The sequence below is a fragment of the Lontra canadensis genome, unplaced genomic scaffold (genome assembly GCF_010015895.1).
Source record: "Lontra canadensis isolate GAN:19392208 unplaced genomic scaffold, GSC_riverotter_1.0 scaffold19, whole genome shotgun sequence".
Classification (NCBI taxonomy): domain Eukaryota; kingdom Metazoa; phylum Chordata; class Mammalia; order Carnivora; family Mustelidae; genus Lontra; species Lontra canadensis.
This window is the reverse complement of record NW_022631013.1, coordinates 3,256,922-3,263,654: the sequence shown is the minus strand read 5'-3', so window position 1 is coordinate 3,263,654 and position 6,733 is coordinate 3,256,922.

The window sequence follows — 6,733 nt, the reverse complement described above, 5'->3', positions numbered from 1 at the left end:
TGCCATCAATTAATATACGCATTGAGAAAATCATGCATCCAGAGTACTGGAAACAAGGGATGGTGCTAAAACAATATTCCTTGTATTTTCAGGTGAGAGGATATCTAAGAGAGATTGCCAGTAATCTAAATTATAATTTTTAAACTAAGATGATTTGCAAAAATTAGCATGTCTTTTTTGCATTATTATTACAAAAGCAGTAAATTTACAATATAGAAGTACAAAAATAAGAAAAACGGACCCTATTCTTACTGCCTGCAGATTGCTGCTATAGACATTTTAGATATATCTTTCCAGATCTTTTCTAATATGTATGTATGTGTGTTTGTGTATGTCTCTTTGTGTTGCCAGGGCCTGTCTAAACCATTTTACTTGAAATTAAAATGTAAGTCTCCATGAAATTCTACAGTCTAGTGCTCTATTTCTGGAGCTCTAACAACTAATATCACATTAGATCACATCAGTTTGTTCAATAGAGAAACATAATAAATTAATGAGAGGCTAAAAAATATTTATGTCTTTTCTATGCTAGTCATTGAATAATTAAATAAGAACCATCTCATTTAGTCAAAAACAATAAGAAATTCCATATAAAGAGGTGTATAATATTATTCCTAATACACAGAAAATGATAGATAAAAGAAGATCATTTAATTTATTCATAGGCACATTTTTGCACATTTTTAATAAGAAAGAAAATTGGGATTTATATCTAGTCCTAACCAATCCCAAGACCATGCTGCTTTTGTTTTGTTTTGTTTTGTTTTTGTTTGTTTGTTTTTTTGCCACATATGTTCTTTCTTCCACATTTTTCTCATTGTTCCCTGGTATAAAACCCGAGATAGTATCCTTGAACATCCATGAGGAATATTTACCCACCAACACATTGTCACTCTGAGGTATATCAGAATTATGGTACACCTGTTGTCTCTAACGTGGACTCCTCTCCAGCTGACTACCAAACATACTAGCAGCACTCATACTCACATACGTAACTCTTTTCAAAAACAATGCTGCTATTATTTCATAAGGAAGGAAAAAGTATACTCTGGCTCTTTTCTGCTTATAACATAAATTCACATTAAATAAAAAGATCTGACTATTCCTGTAAGTAAACTTCTATGCCCAAAATACCTATCCTGTCCCATCAAGCCGCACTCACCCTCAGTAATCAGAAAGTGTAGTGTGAATCGTTCTGTTGTGGCATCCCTTACTATACAGGTCTTAGGGTCAGAAAGAAAATAAACGATGCAGGTTATTTTTTTTGTTTCTATGTTCTTTTACTTTACTGACCATAACTTTAATGCCTGTGTGCCAAATGAATAAGGGTTATGGCTCCTTTGAAAGCCCCTTGGAATTTATTTCAGAGGCTTGCTTTGGCCAAACATGCATATTGACCCACTCTTTGCCTTATTTCCTGTTTTAATTGAGTGTCAAAGGTTACACGTTGCTATTAGAGTAAAACATGACTGGCAGCAGAGGTCAGGGACTCTCTGGCATTCTATTAGATCCATAAAAACAAAACAGAATGATAATTTCACCTGTTCTAACCTCAATTTTTCCAGGATGGGACAGACACTGACCTTATTGTTTGTCAGCCATTGACTCTATAAACTTCAGCTACCCTAATTCTGCTTACTAAACAATAAGAGTGCTTTCACAACAAGGATGAAAAATAAAACAATGTAAAATACTCAGAGATGACTCAAAGGAGAGACATATCCAGGTGACAGAAAAGATAAAATAACTTCTTTTTTATTCCTAGGTCACATCCCTCGTTTGGATAGTTTACAACAATAAAGGTTTCTACCAACAACTTTCAATTTTATCTTCTTTTGTGGAATACCTTATAACTTCCTTTATGTGAACAAGTACAAGCAATAAATCTAATAAATTGCTCATGCTACCTAAAACCTATTTGTGGTACTTGAAGGGTTTATGAATTTCTGTGGAAGTTTTCTCCACCTTCCCTACCCTTTAAAGTTTTGGCTGAAATGTAGGTAGACGTTCAAGGGCATAACTAATGTCTTTTCTAATCTCTTTTCCAAAGAAGATAAAAAAGAAAGCATATGTTAAATGTTTCCTTTTAAAAGTATTTGAAAAATGATTTCTAATCAATAATTTAATGAAATAAATAAAGGTTATAATCTGAAGATAAGTTTCCTCCAATTTCAGAGTCTGATTTTATATAGTTTTTTTTTTCTGATGAGTAATTGAGTAAAGTTTTTAGTAAAGTAATTGAGGTAAAGCTGGATCTTTTAAATAATGAATAATTTGTTGGTGGTTTTCCATAATTTAAAGGGAAGCAAATTAAAGTTTAGATATTGTTATTTGGTTGCATCTTCATGAAGGATGATTACTACCATTCAAAAGCTGTCTGGAAATCTCCTAAGTTACCCCTGTCCTCACTTTGAGACAAGTAATTTTTTTTTTTTCTTTCAACCTACCCATTGTCTTGAAGTTATAAATTGGGGCTTAATGTTGAATTTTTTATTATCAGAACAGTCATCTTCTTTGACATGAACTTGCATTTTTAGATTTTTCAATATCAAGGCAGCAAGCAAAAACAAATTAAGAACACATAATTTCTTGTAGAATTATTGATGTTTATGTTAAATTGACAGATACCAAGTCACAAATTAATAAGATGTCATAGAATTCCTAGGTCACATCTTAAGAGGGCATTTCTGGGGACACAGACTTTTTATATGGAAGCACTAATAGCTATAGGAAAAGTAGTAATACTGTAATTCTTTGATTTTCTTAAACACCAAATCAAATAGTGATTCAACACATATTTAACTGAAAAACAGACCAGATTATTAGCAGATAAAAAAGTAAAGTTTTCTCATTTCACAAATTGACTTGAAGTTTTCCATAAATGATTTCAGCTTATTAGTAAACTGAAATTACATGGTATCATGAGAACTATGTCATATCCTTTATTTATTTGCCTGAAATTCAATCTAAGGGGGGGGGGAACAACTGAGCAACCACATTACGTTTCCTTAAAACTTAGCAAGTTCAGTTGAATTTTCTATCAACTTGATTATCAATATTTTTAAGATAAGATTGATTTTTTCCCCTCATCAATTGAAAGGTTATAAATCACTGGTGCTACTCTCCTGAATTTGGAAAATCTATCCAGGTTGAGGAGTTGTTTCGAGATGGAAAAGTTAACTCAATTGTTTATTTTTCATGGATCCTTTTCCCTCTTCCACGTGAGGAGTTTTTACACCATAGATTTATGACAAATGGCTCAGGTGGTTCATAACTTTTTTCTCAAGGCTGGGCATATTTACCACTAAGGTCTTCATCTCCATTAAAAGGGAGTGGCCCGACTCTTTCATGAGTTCTCCAGAGAAAGTTATTGTTCCTTTCATTGTAGAAGTCCCAATGACAAGCATATTGCCTGATACATAATAAATGCTCAACAAATAAATGGATATGGTCACATTCGACACTCAACTAAAGCTATTTAGCACACTTTAATCATAATGTTCCAGAAATGCATACTTACAAGGGCATAATAGATGTATATACTTAGAATGAACTCACTCAAAATACCCCCCCCAAAAAAGGAGGGGGGAGAGGCCCTTACGGTGTTGTAATACAGCTTCAAATTTACATAATTTAAGGAAGGTTCTAAATTTGACAAATTATGTATTACTTCAAAGAAATGGATGATGTCTCTTATTATTTGTATTCTCTAAAGTTGCATGAAAGACACAACAAAACTCATCCTCACTAAACTCTTTGTAATTAACTGACCTCTTCTCCATGCACATGTTACAACATGTCTCATAAATACCTTGCGTTTGAAACTACACATTTAAAAAGGCATTAATTACTTATCATTGACATTGCTTCATAAATAAGAAGAAAGCCATAAGAAATGTGAACAAAAGGAGTAACATGATCTAGGTTTTAGGAATATTTGGAGCAACAATGAGTCTGAAAAGAGGACAATCCTATTTCATTTCCACTGATGTCCGTATCCATGGAAACTCCCTTTTAATAGCATCCACATCACACTGGAAAAACAGGTATGCTACCTTTTGAAAGTGAGTGCATTAAAAGAACCCAGCCCTTTGCTAAGAAGGTCAGCTCTTGAAAGCCTTCAAGAGCTTTGGTAGCTGAGAAAGCTGGAGGGCAGTAAATCCTTCGTCGGTTGCTAAGAAGCTTGGCTCCTGAGAATCACATCAGTGCTCTCTAACACAGAGAATGGAATGTGAATCTTTTGTTCCCTGCCTATGATGTTGCACTCCTGAGTACTTGTTTCCTTAGCTAAGAGAAGATGTAGGAGAGGCCTATTACGTGAACCTAGAGATTAATTATTAATAGACACAAACTGAGAAAGACAGGCAAAAAGATGTACAGTGTGTAAAGAGAGAAGACTGACTTGCAAGAATCCAGATGGCAAATGTCATTACATAGAAATATATGCACTCAAATAATATTCATAGGACATTTTAAAATATTTTGTAATCTCAGCATATCTTTTTTTTTTTTTGAGTATGATAAATATCTGTCAAGGAAAATGCCTTCCCCATTGGATTATTCAACATACTCATTGAAAGTAAGAGAAAAAATACAAAGGTCATTATGCCTTTAAATCAAACTGTGGCATACCAGACCTGCTCTTCCTTTACTATATAGTGAACAATTTTAAACAACTGAGTAGTGTATAATTATTATTGTTCAATAAAAAATAAACACAGCATTATGTGGATATATGTATAAGGCAATGCATCAACTTTTCCTATTTGCACAACTAGAAATAATAAAGATATGTTAATTATATGTGATAGATTATGATATTTAGGGATCATCATAAATATCCTTAAACATCATAGTACGTATAAAAATTACTGTACTACTTTTTTTTTTAAAGATTTTATTTATTTATTTGACAGACAGAGATCACAAGTAGGCACAGAGGCAGGCAGAGAGAGAGGGAGAAGCAGGCTCCCTGCTGAGCAGAGAGCCCGATGCAGGGCTTGATCCCAGGACCCTGGGATCATGACCTGGGCCGAAGGCAGAGGCTTTAACCCACTGAGCCATCCAGGTGCCCCTACTTGTATTACTTTTATCTATATTAAATTAGAGAAATCCATGTGGCCATGATAGACCATAATGGTAGCATTAGATGACTGAACAATAAAAATCACTGACTTATTAATAATAATGTTAATTTTAATAATGATGACATTTATTGACTCACTGTGTTTCAGGTACTATTATAAGTACCTTACTTACTTGAGTGTATTATGAATGCTCAGTACAACCTTGTGAATTAGGTACTTCTATGTATCCCATTTTATGCAAGAGGCACAGAGTTTGAGTAATTTGTTCAAGATTACAAAACATAAGACAAATACTGGAGCTAAGATATGAACCCATACCACCAGCAAGAATACTATTTAATGATAGTGAAATAAGGGTGTGTGCATTTTATGAATTGAGGCTTAGACAAACCATGACAATCATTCTAGTTTTCATCTGCTACATGTTATAAAGCCATATCTCATGTATGAACTGTTTTGATCTTTACAGCCCTCTTGTAAGTGTGCACAGCATATCACACAGCATATCACATAGATGTTAAGAGATGGTAAATGATTTTTCCAATGACATGTGTTTAGGGAAAAGCAGAATTTGGAACCAGAACCAGCTTGTAACATTCATTCTGCTTTAATAGCTTCCTCTTTTCTTTATATAAGCAAATAAAATATTGCAGCAAGCTTCCTAACGACTCAGGTGATGACAGAGTAATAAGATTGTTATAAAGCCTAAATGAGTTGTTACTGTCACGTAAAAGGAGATTGTCCAGCATATAGTAAGTAGTCAATAAGCATTCATTATTATTATTATTATTAACCAATTTATTTTGTTCCTCTATAAGATACTTAGAGGAGACATATGGTTAAATCCATCTTCCAGTCCACTGCTTTTAGCTTAGAATTCTGGCTGCCTATCTTGATAAGTGTGGAATGTTAAGAAATTTGTTCAGATCTAAATCTCAGTTTCTTTGTCTATCATGCAGATCTTAGTAATAACACCTCTTACAGAAATTGGGATAGTAGGGGTGCCTGGAAGGCTCAGTCAGTTAAGCGTCTGCCTTCAGTTCAGGTCATGATCTCAGAGTCATGGGATTGAGCCCCACACCTGGTTCCCTGCTCAGTAGAGAGCCTGCTTCTCCCTCTCACTCTGCCCCTCCCCCTGCTCGTGCTATCTCACTCTCTCTCTGTCATATGAATAAATAAAGTCTTTTTCAAAAAATTGAGATATTAAATGTATAGCATTTATTCCTGGATGTGACTTGTACTAAATGCTTGATAGTTGATATTTTATTGTTTTACTGAAACTGCGTGTTGGAGGGGTGGCTATAAGAAATAACCATATGAAATCATTTACTGAGATATTTTGTCAGGATTATGCTACTTAATATTTTTTAAGAACGCTTATAGCCATAACTAGTTTTGTAAATAACCATATTTCCCTTTTTAATTTGTTTGCTCTAACTCAAACAAACCCCCAAATTTGGAATCTGAATTCAGCAAATGAACAGAATCTCCAAAAGTGCATCTATATTGCCTTCTTTCTACTCTTCCACCTTAATATGTCTTCTTCCCAAGTTGACTTGCCTATTGATAAAGTGAGGATACAAGATTTTACTCCCCCAACCGCACTTCAGCTACCCAGTCAGTTTCCATTTGCAAATGATATGGAT